The sequence below is a fragment of the Phoca vitulina genome, unplaced genomic scaffold (genome assembly GCF_004348235.1).
Source record: "Phoca vitulina isolate PV1807 unplaced genomic scaffold, GSC_HSeal_1.0 scaffold71, whole genome shotgun sequence".
NCBI classification, from domain to species: domain Eukaryota; kingdom Metazoa; phylum Chordata; class Mammalia; order Carnivora; family Phocidae; genus Phoca; species Phoca vitulina.
Genome location: NW_022589774.1, coordinates 1,131,737 through 1,147,066, shown reverse-complemented (window position 1 = coordinate 1,147,066; position 15,330 = coordinate 1,131,737). Strand labels below are relative to the sequence as shown.

General features: G+C 41.6%; 1 long non-coding RNA gene across 1 annotated transcript in view; it reads left to right on the top strand.

The window, feature by feature from the left end:
* The first annotated feature begins 256 nt into the window (after window positions 1–256).
* LOC116624944 overlaps window positions 257–15,330 on the top strand; it is a 140,528-nt gene continuing 125,454 nt past the window's right edge. Inside the window, exon 1 of the long non-coding RNA XR_004297976.1 lies at window positions 257–458. This is a non-coding gene — a long non-coding RNA (uncharacterized LOC116624944). The remainder of the gene's footprint in view (window positions 459–15,330) is intronic.

Here is a 15,330-nt window from a genome sequence, read left to right as displayed (position 1 = left end):
TGTACAGAGGATGGGGGGCAGTTGAAGAAGGACAAGTCATACTAGGGTTAGGTTCTTGCTGTTTCTTTTTCCTTTGTGCTTTCTTTTCTTTGCATCACTGATGATGTTATTTATGGGATGCCAGTTTCTTTTTTTAATTAAAAGGAGGAAAAATCCAGTCTTGTACAAGAACAAGAGTGATGACTCAACAGGACTGCTCGGTGCCAAACGACTTCCTGTAATCACTTCTCTAACAGTGTTTCTTACAGAAGCAGGCTTTTGGACCCAGGGTGAGACGGCAGCCCCGGCTGCCCACCTGTCCAAGTGGCTCCCTCATAAGGCGGCCCAGGTTGGCTGGTGCATCCGCAGTCATGAACTCTGGCCTGGAGAACCCAAGCTCACCAAATCTTGCTGGTCTATGAGCATGGAGAGAGGAATAACGTAGCAGAGATAATGGAATTCTTGCTGACATCTTTCAGGTACTTTAAATAGTAGCCTTTTCTGGCACTGTGACATGTCAGAGGATCATTATTTTTAATGATGTAAATTACCTTGAAACTCACCTGTTTTAACTCCTTCCTATGACAGGTAAGAAAACTGAGACCTAAATCAATTTGGCAAATATTTATTGACCACCTACTGTTTGTAAAGGATGGTGCTCTGCCTCTCTGGACCAAATGACATTTTAAGGTCTCACAACTTATTGGGTGACAGATAGAATTAAAAACTAAATGTCTTCACTCCCTTGCCAGTCTTTTTTCCACCATTCGAATCTGAAGTTTGGGTTATTATCATATCTTGCTGGTCTAGAAATTCTAGACTGGTGTGTGATTGAGTATGAGCATATGTGTGTGTGTGTGTGTGGGGGTGGTGTGTTGCGTGTGTGTGTTTCTTTTAACCCTGGGCATGTAGCTAGGAGAGATATAAAGCAATCCAAACCGATAACAGGAAATGCTGGAGGCAGCATGTCAGAGTCAGGAAAACACTCGCTTTGGGATCAAACAGACATAGTTATGAATCCTGGCCCTTCCACTTACTATGTGACCATGGCTCAGTTTCATAATCATTTTGATCCATCCTTTCTTCATATACAAATGTATAGTAAAATATGGTTCATGTTTACCTTAAAAGAATATATGCAATATACAGAATTAATATATTAGCCATATCTTTTGTTGTCTGATGCTTTAACATCTTGGGGCCTTGCTGACCATGGAAGGATTGTCCCTCCCAGGGTTAACTAATCCCTAGTACCTTTCATAGGCAAACGAACCAATCCAGAGCCCCTACCCCCATCGGCTTCCTTGATTGGGCTCTCACACTCTAGACCACTATTCCTCTGGCCTGATCACTCCAGGGCCAGGTGCCAGACGTGGAGGGACAGCCCCTGTGATCCAGAACCTCTGAAATTATTCAAACTAGTCCATCTTAAACTGGCATACCCTGCCTTGTCCATTCTTTCTCGTGGAAATGACAATTAAGGAAGGCTCTTGCCTAGATTTTCCCCTCCTCCCTCTGCCTCCCCATCTTGATCCTTTCTCTGTGGCCTCTCCCACCATGGCTTCAGCCTTCAACCTCCCCCCACCTTGGGATCTATGAGTGACAAATGATCTTTTCCATGACAACCATCCAATCTGTTGGCCTCACCATACCTGAATAATAATAAAACCTATATTTGAAAGCATAGTGTACTTGACAAAGCACCTCATGCATAAAGGTTCTCAATAAATTCCTTCATAGAACATAATGTATTAATGACTTTCTACGTGTGAAGTCCCTGGGTGCACAGATATGAATAATACCTAGTTCCCCCTCTCAAGGAACCTAACTGAAAATAAGGACAACAGCAACCTATCAGAAGTGGGGGGAGGTCATGAGAATCTCTCTATGGCAGATGGAGACGTAGGAGGACAACAGAGGTATTAAATGACCTGCTTTGGGACACACAGCAGGATGGCACAGCGGAGGACTCCAATTCAGGCTCTTCTGACCCCCAGCCCTGGATCTGGTTTTCGGTGGGGTCCGTGATTTCTTTGAGTGCACGAGACTGGAGCTGGAGGAGGAGAGCATGCCCGGGTGCCCCTGAAACAGTCATCCTCGGCTTCTTTCAGCCACTCGAGGGCTTTGTTCCTGCGGTACTTAAGATAAAATATTCGGTTCTTCTTTGGCCTCTGTTCTATATTCCATATTCACTTATTTTCAATAAACATTTTCAGATTCCTTATTTTTCCCCCTAAAGCTTACAAATAAATTTTTCTGTCTTGCCTTTCTTGCTGCATTTACATAAAAGCCACACTGAAAAATTTATAGCAGTAATGGAGGTCTTGGGGAAAACAAAATGCTCTGAGAACAAAAGCCACCTTAACCCTTTCCTGAGGAGTGGGGTCAGGCTGGCTGCGCCACGGAGCGGGACTTTACAGGGCAGAGGACACACTGCAGGTGCTCCCTTTACCGATGAAGCGTTAACAATGGGCTCAAGTTGGAGATCCTCATGACTTCATTCACGACGTTCTTTAGACCACGAAGGATACCATGGAGATAAAAGTGAATTCAATTGCAAAATTTTGAAGCTGCTATATAAATTCTATGAAAGTTTACTGTTTGGAAATACTGAAAGGATGGAATGTAGCTTAGGGCAAAATACAACTTCCTGAGAAGTCTGCATAGCAATATTTTATAAGGATTATAATTCGACCACTTTGAAATACAGTACATATAAAATAAAAGACAAAATCATTCCTCCTTTCATCCAATGAACATTTAACGAGCATCTACTATGTGTGGGTCCCTCAGGATACAGAGAATCTAATGTATTCCTTGCCCACAAGGAGCATGTAGCCTAGTGTTCATTAACAGAAAATCAGTACTAATAAGCCAAATAAGTTAAATTAGTAAAAATAAGTTTTTTTATTTTATAATGTAGCATACACAAGGAAATACTTGAGCACATGAGAATTAATTTCTGAATGCCTGGAAGTAAAAGAGATCTTTAATTTATGGCATGTTCAGTTCAGAAAGGTTTCTAATTTTAGGAGAATTCCCTTTGTGAGTAAGTCCTAGAACATTCAGAGAGAGGCATGATTCAAGCCTTTGTAGCCACTCCGATCAAGCACACGCTGCCTACCATGATGGAATTGGTGCCAAATCCACATCATGAAAACTGGACTCAATTAGGCTTTGCCGGCAACCTTGACATTGGTACCATCCAGGAGTTGAAAGGGACATAGGCAGTCTCTGCCATCTGGTTGCTGCAAGCCTTCCTTTCCTTGAGCAAGCGAGACTGGTAGATGGGAAGATTTTGCAAATCTTCTGCAAATAGAACTTCTAACTCCTTGGTCAAAATGATCACAGCTAACATGAAAAAATATATATTGCCAGTGTTTGGGACTTTCCAGCCCAGTGTTCCATGTTGCCCTCTTTACCTGTTGGCACCCCACCTCCAGAGCTTTGTCTTTGTGTTCTTGTGTATAATCTGACAAATCATCTAACCTCACTAGAGATTCGGAGAGTTCCTCCCATCTAAGGATAGGCCGTGTGCCTAGAATGTGGTAGGCCTGAATGCTGTTCTTTCTCTTCCTTGTTGAGATACATTCTGATTCTCTCTGGAGGCCTAGGCTGAGGATTGCTTCATCAGCTCCAGGGAGAACAAAGGGGAGGCCAGCTGGGTAGGTGCCAAGGCAACAGGTACATAAAGGGCACTAAAACACTCCTGGAAATGTGACCAGAGGGATAAATGGTATTTAACAGAACACCTTAGCAGAGGGTAGCAGAGGATACGGTTGGAAAGAAGATGACTAAGGCACTGAGGATGATAATGAGCAAGAACCAACAGACAGGTGACACACAACCTCCAAGAATGGTTTCACTTGAATACAGGATTTATCTCGGGATGCTTGGGTGGCTCAGTTGGTTTAAGTGTCTGCCTTCAGCTCAGGTCGTGATCCCAGGGTCCTGGGATTGAGACCCATGTTGGGCTCCCTGCTCAGTGGGGAGTCTGCTTCTCCCTCTGCCTCTCCCTCTGCTTGTTCTCTCTCTCTCTCAATCGGTCAAATAAATAAATAAATAAATAAATAATCTTTAAAAAAAAAAATACAGGACTTTTCTCTTCCTTGCTGGGTTATGCAAGTTTGGAACCAGAGATCAGTTGCTCTGATGACAGAAGCGAGGTTGAGTGATGCTGTCTTTGGTTCCACTCCTCCATCCTCCCCAGCAGAGCATTCAGATTCTCCTCTGTGTAAATGTTGAACAAATATTTAAAAATATTAGTCCCCACGTTTCAATCTATTCCTGGCCATAGATTGAATACTTGGGGCAAGTTAGTATTTCTATGTCTTCAAATCACATGTGTTTGACCTTCATAATAATAATAATAGTGATAGTATAATAAAATTAGTAATAGTACTGGTGGTGGTGGCAACAGCGGTTACTATGATTTGCTGACCTCTTCCTTTGTCTTATATGAGGGGACTTGGAGTGAGAATTCCGGGTTTGAAATGCCTGGTTTTATGCCTCAACTCTGTTGTATAGACATGGTCAAATTAGTTAACCTCTGCTTCTGTCTCCTCATTTTTAAAGTGCAGATAATAATAGTACATGACTTCATAGGGTTGATGAAAGGATTAATTGAGGTAGCACATGCAGAGTCTTTAGAGTGTTCCTGACATGTAATATGACTACATTACTTTATTTATTACGATTTTATATATTCCTCATAATAACCTTGATAGGGAGGTATTATTCCCATTACACAGTTAGGAAACTAAAGTTCGTGGAAATTAAACAATTGGTTTAAGACCAAATTCCTGCTCAGTGCCATAGCTGGGATTCAAACCCAGGTCTCGCTGGTACTGCAGCTTCTCTGACACGACATCTTCTGTCAGTGCTGCGTAGTCCTTGAATGTAGCGGCACCGGGGTTGAACTGGTTGAATTCAAATAACAGCTCCACCTCTTCTGGCTGTGTGACCCTCGGTGAGTTCCTTCACCTCTCTGTGCCTTTGTTATCTCATGTCTAAGATAAGGATCACAGTAATCCCCATCTCAGATGGTTAAATAGTGAATATATATAAAGTACCTCGCACAGCACCTTACACACAGTAAGTACTCAAGCTTTGTTATTTTCACTATTGTCACCAAAGCCATTTTATAAATTGGGAGCGTTTGTGTACAGGGTACTAACTCCAGTGTTTTTCTTTACCTTGTATCTTGTAAATAAACACATTCACATTAGTCAACTTTTGTTGAGAGCACATAAAACCTGGGTTTTGGATATTCTCTGCTACCGTATCTTTCTCCCTCTCAGAATGTGTTCAGACTTTCTTCCGCTCTGTGTGTTGTGACCTACTGCTCCTCCTGTCCATTTTGCCAAGCCACAGTGACCTCTGTTTTTTGGGGTTATGGGATGAATTGTGTCTTCCCCCATAAATTCACATATTGAAGTTCTAAACCCCAGTACCTCAGAATGTGACTCTATTTGAAGACAGGGCCTTTAACAGGGTGATCAAATTAAAATGAGGTGATTGGGGAGGCCCTGATCCAAGATGAATGGTGCCCTTATAAGAAGAGGGAGATGTTGGAGGTACTCATGCACAGAGGGATGACCAGGTGAGGACAAAGCAGTGAGAGGTCAGCCATCTGCAAGCCAAGGAGAGAAGCCTTAGAGGAAACCCACTCTGCTAGTACCTTGATCTTGAACTTCCAGCCTCCAGAACTGCAAGAAAATGACTTTTGGTTGTTTAAGCCAACTGGTCATTGGTTTGTTGTCATGGCAGCCCTAACAAATGAATATTCTTGGCTTCACATACTTGCTCCCACATACCTACAACCTCGTGTGCCCCGTGTTAGCCATTCGACCCCACTTAATCTCAGCCTCATTCAGACCATATTCCAATACTCCTCCTCCACCTCCCCACCTTGCTTGGTCCCAGGACCCACAGCAGATGGACCTTCTTCCTTCCTCCCAGCCTCTCTGGGGTGGAGACTTAGGTGTTGGGCATCATTTCCTGATTCTTCTTTCCATAGTTGTAATACAAGAATGGATTGATACTGAAGAGAATTATGGTCTTACTGTCATATGGAATTAAAATAAAAACAATACTGTTAGGAAGTCTAACAAACTTCTAATTTTACCCAGGGTGATTGTTTTGATGTTTGGATGAAAAAAAGAAAATAGCAAATTTTTCTCTACCCTCATGTCACCTCCAATTTATTTTATGGCTTCCTGGCACAGCTGCAATCCTGAGCACACATGTATTTTGCTTGTCTATCAGTAAAGATTTAATAAGATGACTCCCTGCAGTTTCATGGTTTCCCAGCTCTGGCATACTTGACCTGCTTCCTTGACCTTCTTCGTACCTTAGCCACATAGTCTGGGTTGACCTGCAAGCTTCTGCACCTCCAAACCTCCTGCCTCCTGCCTCCAACTTCAGTTCTCCTTTCTAGTTTGCTTCCAAGTTGTAGCTCCCCTGCTTGGTGGCAAAGTCCGGCACGATAGGCACGACCTCTGCTAGTCATTCGTCACAAGATTCTGCTTTTCCATCCACCAATTTCCATTCTGTTCTGTAGAAACTTTGAATCAGTTTAGTGCCATTGTAGGGCGCAGAAGTAGGAGAGGAAAGCAAGAGCTTTGGAGTTTGAGGGATTGAGGTTTGAATGTTGGTTCCACCTTCTGGACTATGATCTTGGGCAATGTATGAGTTTCTTGTGGCTGCTGTAACAAATTATGATAATCTTAGTGGGTTAAAACAACAGAAATTGATTCTCTCTCAATTCTGGAGGCTAAAAGTTTGAAATCAATGTGCTGGCAGAGCCTCACCTCTGATGGGCTCTAGGGGGGGATCCATTCCTTGTCTCCTCCAACTTCTGGTGGCTGCCCAGCTTTCCTTAGCTTGTGGCCTCATCACTCCAATCCTTGATTCTGTGGTCACATTACCTCTTCCTCTTCTTTGCATGTTTCCTCCTCTGTATATCTATTTTATAAGGATACATGAGATTGATCACATTTAAGGCCCACTGGGATAATCCCGAATAAGCTTATCCTCTCAAGATCCTTATCATAATCTCATCTTTTACCATGTAAGATAATACTGACTCTTTTTCCATATGAGGTTATGTTCACAGAGTCTGAGGTTTAGGACATGGACACATCTCCTAGGAGCCACACTGGATTCACTTCAAGCAAGTTATAGTGCCTCAATTTTCTCATATACAGAACAGGAATAATAATAGCTACTTCACAGGGGCGCCTGGGTGGCTCAGTTGTTAAGCGTCTGCCTTCGGCTCGGGTCATGATCCCGGAGTCCTGGGATCGAGCCCCACGTCGGGCTGCCTGCTCAGCGGGAAGCCTGCTTCTCCTTCTCCCACTCCCCCTGCTTGTGTTCCCTCTCTCGCTGTGTCTCTCTCTGTCAAATAAATAAATAAAATCTTTAAAAAAAAAAAAAAAAAAATAATAGCTACTTCACAGACTCAAAGTGAAGAGTGAATAAAAGGGGTTCAGCAAATGGTAGTCAGCAAAAACCTGTATCCCAAGAGCCCCACACACTGCTGGGTAACTGTATAGCCCCCAACTGTCCCAGCTCCAGTCCAGCTGTATTTCAAGAAGTCCCTCTCCGTCCTAGACCACCCAGCGAGAGGCTGTGCCCAAGAGAATGGCCTCCAGGAACCAATGCAACTCTAGGCTCATTTTCCCAGTGCCTAGGGATGGATTTAGTTTTCTAGTTAGTCTAGGAGCAATTGCAACATCTATTTTATCTAATTAACCCAGTCTTATCTAATTGACCTGTAGTCTTGGTTACTGTCTCATCTTTCGGTGTCTGAAGTAGGTTTTTTACCAGGTCTGGTCTCTGCCAGTCTATTTCCCTGAGACAGGAGTCTGCTTCTCTGTGGTCTCCACCCTGCCCTGCAGGGACCTGCACTCAGCCTCTTCCCTGCCTCACCTGCCTACTCCCTCTACACCTGAGCCCTTCTCCAACTTGTCCGTTCCCTTTGTACTTGAACCATTGTCAGCCTCACCTGTTCAGTCTCTACACCTGAGCCATTCCTTGCCTCATTCCCTCGCACTAAAGCCACGACACATGCCCCCTTGGTGACACCATTCTCTTTCATCACTATCCCTCGGCATATGTAATTTATTTCCCCGGAATGTACTCTCTGCCTTGTCTGTCTGTTTACTCCTTTATTTCCTTGAAAATTATTATTTCCTACAGGAAGTCTTCTCATACTGGGGTCGATGTTCCTTCTCTATGCCTCCATCATGGCTTTGATACTATATCATGCTTGGTTTTTTTAAGCATGACTATCTTTCCTAGGAAGTGGTGAGCTTCTTGAGGCTGAGTGTTTTTTTATACCATTGGCCTCTAGCACAGTGTCTCAAGATATTAACTACTCAAAGAAGGACTATTGAATGGTTCTTATTTCAAGAACTATCATCTTCCCAAAGTCATGGTGCTCTATTCTTTGAATTAGATCCTCTTTAACAGACAATGAAACTCAACTGGACTTTAAAGTATTAATTGAAATTGTTTTAGATCTCCGGATCCTCTCAAAGACCATCTCTGCCTCTGTAGTCAATTGTTTTTAGACCCATCTTGGGCCAATCCAAACGGGTTCCCAAATCTATCCTCCTCCTTGGTGGAGGCTGTCAAGACATGCTGAAGTGGGTCTGTGATGCGTTTGACAAATGAAAGCCTTCAGGAGATGAAATTCACTAATCTAGCTGAATGCACTCAGCTGGGAATGAACTTATTCACTGTGCTTTCTAGATCCAGAAGCGGGTCTTATTTCTATTGTTATTACTTGCAATAACATATTGCTTCATAGTTTGCAAAAGTGCTTTTTCGTATATTATGTTAAGCCTCATGTTAACCCTTATAGGTAGGTGTTAGTATTATTTTCTCTCTTTCTCTCCCTCTTTTCTAGAAAAGTATCATGGTGAAAGATAATGGTACTAGAGTTAGGCTTAGGTTGGGATCTCATCTCTGTTGATTACTAGCTGTATGTCTTTGGAAAAATCAGTTAACCTCCTTGAACCTCAGGATTTTTAAGCAGCAGGATATTTTAACCATACCAAATTGAAACTGCCATTTGATTCCACCATTTAAACTTCAGAGATATTTCAATCTTGCTGTAAAATTGAAATGGAAAAGAAATAATGCTAATGAAAATGGGAAAAAATTACAAATGATTAAATTGTGCAATATGGAATATTGATCAAGGAATTAAATTGGCTTAATGGAGTTCGCTGGAAAAATACTTTCTCCACAAAAATGCATTGATGTTAGCATAATTCTGATTAAAATATTTGTATCTGGAATGTACTTGGGGGTCAAAATGGGGTTGAAATGGTGAGCACAAATAGCCCGGTCCCTGATGACCATAATAGTAACTGTAATACTCTTATTGAGCACTATTTCAAGGGCTTTGCATGCCATATCAGTGAATTTTCCTAAAAATCCGGGGGGTAGGTCTGTCATGTGGCTCCATTTTACAGAAATGGAACAAGGTCTGGCACATATGACTCCATGATCACCATCATCATTATCTCTTTGCCTCCATGCTGACATTTGATGGTTTCTCAATACCACCAGGATAAAATCCAACCTCTTTGTCAGGGCCGGGAAGGCCCTGCCTCATTGGTTCCCTAAACTTTATCATTTTTTCCACTCCTTTCCATGCTTATTCATACTTATTTCTTATAGCTCCTGTGCACAACAAGCATATTTCTGCCTTATGCCCTTGCTAGTCCTATTTAAGAAATGTCCTTTACCTAGATAGATACACAGTTCCCTCCATTCATTACTCCTGGGCCACCTGCCATGGAGGGTTGTTTTGAAAACCTTGTCTCCAGTAACCACCCTGACCTTGTCGTTCTCTACTTACTCTGCTTTTTCCCCCTTTGTGGAACATGTGTGAAACTATATTTCTATAATTTTTTATTTGTTGTCTGTCTCCTGTGCGAGAATATTCTGTTGACCCTTGAACAACATGGGTTTGAACTGTGTGGCTCCATTTACATGTGGATTTTTTAAAAATAAATACACACAGTACTATAAGTGTATATTCTCTTTCTTACAATTTTCTTAATAATATTTTCTTTTCTCTGGCTACTTTATTGTAAGAATATACATGTAATACATATAACATACAAAATGTGTTAATCAACCTTTTATGGTATTGGTAAGGCTTCCAGTCAACAGAAGGCTATTAGTAGTTCAGTTTTTTAGGAGTCAAAAGTCATATGTGGATTTTTGACTGTGGGAGGGCTGGGGGTGGGTAGGCTCCCCTAACCCCCATGTGGTTCAAGGGCCAACTACAATTGCCACGAGGACAGGGATTATCTCTATTTTGTTCATTATTTTATCCTGAGTGTCTAGGACAGTGTCTGCTGCATAGTACGTTCATAATAAATAATATCAGTATAAATGAAGAGGTAAGTGAATGTAGGTCTTTGTATACCATCACCTGTTTCTAAGTGCCTGATCTTTGCTTTTTATTCGAGTGACTTGTCCAGAGAGCCCAAAGTAAGAGGTTTCTGAAGGGCAGAAATCAAGTCTGCCTGATCCCTCATCTTTACTCTTTAAGTGGCACTGTCCAGGCTTTCTGCTCTCTATGAAGAGGCTCTTTGCTCAAATCTTGTCCATACAGTGGTCATTCTTCTTCTCTTCTTTCCTTTTGCTCCAACCTGCCACCCTGGGAATGACAGTGTGTACTGAGAAAACACGGAGTCACTTCTGTGGAAGTCCTGTTCTAGGCGGGGGTCATTGTGTTTTATTTACTTAGTGAATTTTTTAAAAAGATTCTATTTATTTATTTGACAGAGAGAGAGAGAAAGAGAGAGAGAGCACAAGCAAGGGGAGCAGCAGAGGGAGAGGGAGAAGTAGGCTCCCCGCTGAGCAATGAGCTCGTTGCAGGGCTGGATCCCAGGACCCTGGGATCATGACCTGAGCTGAAGGCAGCCGCTTAACTAACTGAGCCACCCAGGCGCCCCTTTACTTAATGAATTTTTATGTGTGGATTATGGACATAATTTCTGGGGTCTGCAGAACATGTAAAGAGCCTGTGTGTCAAGAAGCAATGCTGGGGAAGCAGCAGGTAAGGGCTGGCTTCCCAGCGGGCCTGTCTGTGGCATCGGTCCACGTGCTAGCTGTTTGCTGCTTTACAGATTGCCAATCTCATTCCTATTGACAGACGTTGCACGCCTCAGGGATAGAGTATGTTCTGTCTCCCAGGCAGAAATTGATCTCAATTGAATGACCAGGAAGTTGGATTTACATTGCTTGCAAAAACAGCCACCTTTTCTCTTTGGATTAAAAAAAAAATAAAAAGGAGATAATGAACAGGATATGTCGATGTTCAGGGAGAGGGATGAAGGCAAGTGAGAAGGAAAAAAAGAATCAAATATTGATTAAAATCAAAGAAAAATATTGAAAATGAACAAAGACCCTTTATTCTTCTGAGCAGGGGAAAAAATCAGAATTTTTTTTAAAGAAATGGGTGCTAGCCTTGAGTTGGAGGAAAAGAGGCACGGTGGAATTGGAAAACAGCCTAGAGATCTTTACTTCAGGTTTTTGAAATATTTATTTGTGTAAGTGAAATCCTAATGGAGAGAACAGAGAAGAGGAACAAAGCAAAGATCCCTTAAATCAACACAAGAAATGGAGTCCAGGCCCTGAATAAGATTTTGGCTTTTAGGTTTTCTAGTGTCGATCAGCATCTTTAAAAAGGTCTCCTCTAACCTAGTCCAGAAGCTGTATTTAAAACATGAACGGGCGCCAGACTGATCGTCTCCCCATTCATGGAACAACTCGCAGCCTCTCAATTACCCACTAATACTTTTGTATCACAAACCAGCCACTGGGTGGGGCAAAGTGCAGAGAAACTGAAATCAAAGGAAAAGAAGGGGAAGTCTAAGGCAGTCCAGATGGCAAGAGTGGCTATGAGGGAGTGACACCGGAGTAAACTCATGGGTATGAGAAAAGAAGGCAGTTATAGACACGGATACAAATCAAGGGACGGAACCTGAAAGAAATAAGGTGGCAGGAAGGGAAGATGGGGAGGAGAGGTGTGGGTGGTCCAGCTGAACTGATTAAATACCATCCCGCACATCTAGATTTCTTTTGATCTTTTAAAACTTTTAAAAATAAACAATTGAATGAATGTAATCGGTTGTTTTATTTGGGCAGAGCTTCTTTTAATAGGTTCTAAGGATATCACGCATATCTTCTATGCATGGTGTTGTTCATTTTTAAAAGCTGAGCCAACATGTGACCCTTATCTCAACTTAAAATCTATATTATTTATATTAAGTGTCTCCTATTTAAATTAAGTTTTGAGCATCAGTGGGGGTAACTGCTATATATTTCAGTGACTTAATATAAGAAGATTATGTTTTTTAAGTTTTTATTTAAATCCTGATTAGTTAACATACAGTATAATATTAGTTTCAGGTGATTCAACACTTACATACCACACCCAGTGCTCATTACAAGTGCACTCCTTGAACCCCATCACCTCTTCACCCCATCCCCCCGCCCACTTCCCCTCTGGTAACCATCAATTTGTTCTCTATAGTGAAGAGTCTGTTTCTTGATTTTCCTCTCTTTTTTCCCCATGTTCATTTGTTTTGTTTCTTAAATTCCACATATGAGTGATATCATATGGTGTTTGTCTTTCTCTGACTGACTTGTTTCACTTAGCATAATACCCTCTAGCTCTATCCATGTCATTGTAAATGGCAAGATTTCATTCTTTTTTTATGGCCAAGTAATATTCCTGTGTGTGTGTGTGTGTGTGTGTGTGTGTGTGTATCTCACATCAAGATTATTTTTTAAAAGTAATATGTTGAGCCCCAGATCTGCATGACTCATTTTGTTTGTTTGTTTTTACTATTCCACACTGCCTAATATCTTCTTTTTTTTAAATTTAAATTCAATTAGCCAACTTATAGTATATCATTAGTTTCAGAGGTAGAGTTCAATAATTCAGCAGTTGCATGTAATATCCAGTGCTCCTCACATCAAGTGCCTCCTTCATGCCCATCACCCAATTACCCCATCCTCCCCCCCACCTCCCCCCCAGCAATCCTCAGTTTGTTTCCTATAGTTAAGAGTATCTTATGGTTTTTCTCCCTCTCCAATGTCTTCCCATTCAGTTTTCCCTCCCTTCCCCTATGGTCCTCTGCGCTGTGTCTTATATTCCACATATGAGTGAAATCATATGATAATTGTCTTTCTCTGATTGACTTATTTCTCTCAGCATAACACCCTCCAGTTCCATCCATGTCAATGTAAATGGTAAGTATTCATCCATTGTGTGTGTATACACATATACACACCACATCTTTATCCATTCATCTGTCAATGGACATCTGGCCTCTTTCCATACTTCGGCTATTTTGGACATTGCTGCTATGAACATTGGGGTGCAGGTGCCCCTTCAGATCACTACATTTGTATCTTTAGGGTAAATACAATTGCTGGGTCATAGAGTAGCTCTATTTTTAATTTTTTGAGGAACCTCCACACTGTTTTCCAAAGTGGCTGCACCAGCTTGCATTCCCACCAACAGTGTAAGAGGTTCCCTTTTCTCCACATCCTTGCCAACATTAGTTGTTTCCCGACTTGTTAATTTTAGCCATTCTGACTGGTGTGATGTGGTGTCTCATTGTGGTTTTGATTTGTATTTCCCTGATGCCGAGTGATGTTGAACATTTTTTCATGTGTCTGTTGGCCATTTGGATGTCTTCTTTGGAGAAATGTCTGTTCATGTCTTCTACCCATTTCTTGACTGGATTATTTGTTTTTTGGGTGTGGAGTTTGATAAGGTCTTTATCCAAGATATTTGGATACTAGCCTTTTATTTGATATGTCATTTGCAAATATCTTCTCTCATTTGGTAGGTTGCCTTTTAGTTTTGTTGACTGTTTCCTTTGCTGTGCAGAAGCTTTTTATCTTGATGAAGTCCCAATAGTTCATTTTTACTTTTGTTTCCCTTGTCTTTGGAGACATGTATAGCAAGAAGTTGCTGCCTGATATCTTCTGATACCTGCCATCAAGATCATGTATGCTGAGATATGAGGTCCAGGACATTTCCTAACATGTTTAACAGCTCAGAGAAAATAATTGCTATATGCCTCCATTTTAGGAGGGTTTTATTCATGTCACCATGTCAGTTTTAAAGGGAAAAAAGTGAGAAAATCATAGCTTTCAACTTGGGCTCTCTGTGGTTGTGAATGTGTGGCAGGAAAGGTAATGTTACATCTGCTTTGAGGCTTACCTTGGGCATGTCGACATTGTGTTTGCCCCCTCAATGAGAAAGGAGCCATTGGACTTTATTTAGATCCTGTAACTAGTACCCCTCTTCCTACTCCAGGGCATAGTTATTTGGGCCACAGGTAGACTCTGACCCAAGGGCAGCCAATCTCCAGCATAATGAAAGGCCTCTTGCATTGCTTGGCAAAGAGAGGTGCTAGGCCAATGAGGTTCATTTCCTCTAGAATTCAAATTGAGAAATATGGGGTTCAACAGAGTTGTAGTTACAGGGGTCAGGTGGAACCTAAACTATGATGAAACAAAAACAATAAAGATGGAGAAGTCATGAGGTAAGCAAAAGTATAAAGAGTTGCATAAAAAATGAACAAGTTAGTAGGAGGAAAAAGAAGCAAATGCACAGAAGAAAAAGACATGACATAGTGGTTATGTGACCCTTGAACAAGAAAGAGAGCAATTGAGTCCAAGAACCACATTGCTTCTGATAGAATGACAGAACCAGCTTCAGATCTAGCCCACACATATAAATATAACCAGCACAAATCCCTTGTTTATTATCTTAAGGTGTTTTCATGAATTTCTGTCCCATACCCTCCCCCAAAAAACCATACACATTAAAAAACCTCACCACCAACAAAAATTACAAAAGCTAACCCAAATAAAACAGAGGTGATATGGGCAAAAGTTATAAGTTGTTGTTACCTCCTGTCAAGTAAGAAATTGAGGCCTTAAATTTCAAGCATGTTTTGTGATAAGGAAATGGATTTCCAGGGCTGTGGATCCCATTGTGACTCACCAAATAACGATCAGTTTGGACCAGTTAGCATCCAGGCAGGAAAGCAGAAACCAGTCCAGGCTTTTCTAACAAAGAGAATTTAATTCAGAGACTTTGTTACAAAATTTTTGGAAGAATTTAAGAAGCAAAAAGAGTGAGAGATTACCTAAAGATGAGTAATTGTGGGGAACTCTCACTACTCCTTGAGCTGGAGGAAGAGAATGGAAGATGGTGTTATCTAGAGCTCAACATGCTGGTCATTGAGGCTGCTGGAGCATGCTCTGCTTCTGCTGCTGTGGTTAGAACATCCGGTG